The sequence below is a fragment of the Choloepus didactylus genome, chromosome 18 (assembly GCF_015220235.1).
Source record: "Choloepus didactylus isolate mChoDid1 chromosome 18, mChoDid1.pri, whole genome shotgun sequence".
NCBI classification, from domain to species: domain Eukaryota; kingdom Metazoa; phylum Chordata; class Mammalia; order Pilosa; family Megalonychidae; genus Choloepus; species Choloepus didactylus.
In genome coordinates this window covers 30,006,451-30,008,914 of record NC_051324.1, presented here as the reverse complement: position 1 = coordinate 30,008,914, position 2,464 = coordinate 30,006,451, and the positions used below count along the sequence as shown (strand labels likewise).

At 39.5% G+C, this 2,464-nt stretch overlaps 1 pseudogene; it reads right to left on the bottom strand.

The window, feature by feature from the left end:
* Positions 1 to 773: 773 nt before the first annotated feature.
* On the bottom strand, positions 774 to 1,923 carry LOC119514418 (annotated as a pseudogene).
* Between the last annotated feature and the right edge of the window lie 541 nt (positions 1,924 to 2,464).

Genomic DNA, 2,464 nt, shown 5'->3' with positions numbered 1-2,464 from the left:
TGGTTGAGAGTCACTGGTGGGTATTAACATGCAGATAATCCAGACCTTACCTAAGTGCTGGCAGAGCAAGCTCTTGTGGCCAGATGATGCCTTCAGGCAGAGAAACGGGAGGCCCTGGTAAGTTTGGAACTGATGTGCAGGAGAACTCCAGGATAGACAGAGGGGATATGGGTGAGGCACTCAGGGCATTGGTTACATCCAGACATAGATGATTTATAATCTCTAAATACTTAGGGGCATGTACCCCAGATATTTTTACTAATAGGGATGATCAAGAAATTTGGAGATCACTAAATACAAGATAGGAAAAAGAAAGCAACCCAGAAAGTGAACTGAGGATGACCACAGAGCTAGAAGGAGAGGCAGAGGAGAGTGGTATCTCAGACTCAAGGCCAGAATACATTTTTTGACAATTAAGGACTGTATTTCTAGTATATACTTTGTATAGCATTTCAGAAGCAAATTTTAATTCAAACCAACACCTTTACAAAGAAAAAAAATACTTTTTAGTTTAATTTCAAGAGTATGGCATAAAGTAGAGACAGCGGGTTACATTTTATATTTTATAAACACAAAATGTTGTATCATAAATACAAAAGAAAGAAGAAAAACACAGTGATATGTTATCTACTATCAAAGGTGAAACAATTATGTGAGCTTTTAATCTAAAAGACTGCTTTCTGAAGAGTTGACCTGCAGGTTTATGTCATCTGAGAATTCTCTGTTGATTTCATTTATAGAAAGAATCTCCATAGTCAAATTATCATTCACTTTCATGCCCCCACATGAAAAGTAGTAGGTAAATATCTGTCGGAGTACAACTTATTGTCTGCTTCTTCACTCAGAAGTAACCCTGTGTCTGTCCAGTCTGCACTCAGAACTTGATCTTCATGAACAGCCACATCATAGAGAGGAGACTTACAACTTCTTGTATCCCATAGCTTGACAATGTTATCTAAAGAACCTGAGATCAGTTGCTGTTCATGGGTAGGACCCCACTTTACTGATGTGACCCAACCTGTATGTGAGGCAGGTTAGGGACAGTGATGCCAAAGAACTGCCTTTAGTTCAGGGATTCCACAGTCTGATGTGCCTATCTGTACTGCCAAATGTTAAACATTTACAAAGTGGAGAATAGGAGGTAAAATTAAACACTTTATTTCCTGTCAAAGTTGACTTAAGACAGCCAGTCTCAACATCCCATACTCTAATTGTGTGGTCCCAAGATGCAGTGCAGATTTCTTCAGCATCTGACCAGAGGACTGAGGAAATTGCCTCCTTGTGGCCAGAGAGGGTCACAATTGCTCTGTTTTCTGTTTCTTGCTTGGTCAATTAGTAGATTCCTCTTTTTCAGTCTCTTCATTTGTAGGGACTGTAGACCAGATCTTTAGCATCTTATCCAGGAGCCACTGCAAAATTTAGTTCCTGTGCTATCAACAACTATAGATTTCACATTTCCAGCCTGACCTCTGCAGCAGGGTAGGGCTGTCACTTTGTTTCTCTCTGCATTCCACTCCCATAAGAGAATAGTCTGATCCAAGGACCAGATTTGAGAAGTCTTATCATAAGAACCAGTCAAGATCCATTCCCCTGCCCCTTTAACAGAACTGATCCAGTTGTGGGACATGCATTGCTCTGAGGTGCTACTGAGGTGCACTGTACTTCTCCATGTATTCTAGTTCCATGACCTCTTCTGATGAGATGTTCTCCAGTTCCATGTGTTCAACCAATGGCATTCGCAGAAGCTGGCCCTTGCTAAGGAAATCAAATTCCACATATTTGTGGAACTTTTTTAGTCTCCAGCAATTTATTGATGATGTTACTAAGGTCTGCAATTTCAGAGGTGGCTGGAATTGAGAAGGGAACATCATCTACTGCATATTTCTTATTGTCGGTGTAGAAGCATGTTTGGAGCTGAGCCATGGCAAGGATGAGTAAGCATGAGAATTGTCCACAGAAACATATGGGTAATAGTCAATGAATTGGCCTCCTAGTCTCTTGGAACCAAAATTTTTCCTGGGCTCACACCTATAGCCCCAGTTTTAGATCCAGGTGAGGGGTGGGAATTTGGAAAAAGAGAATACATTTTCAACAGTGCAAATATTGCAGAAAGATTGAATATGATGCAGATGTGCATGTTCAATATGGCATTGTGGTTATCTTTTCTTGCTTTACATATTTCAGAATTGTGATAACAAGCAAATGCAATTATACAAAACTATCTTGTTAATTTTTAATTAAGCTACTTTAAGTTGGGTGTATTTCCACTTGCATGTAAATGAGAACTGGCTAATTGTAGAAGGCTTGAATATGATGGTGTGTGAAGGGGCCTTAGAAAGTAAAACAAGGGCAGATACTTCATTTATCTGACTGGAAAGATTAAATATGCACACATTTTCTGTTATCCATAACATAAGGCTGTCCGTTAGATAACTTTTAAACCATTTAACCATTATGGATGGAA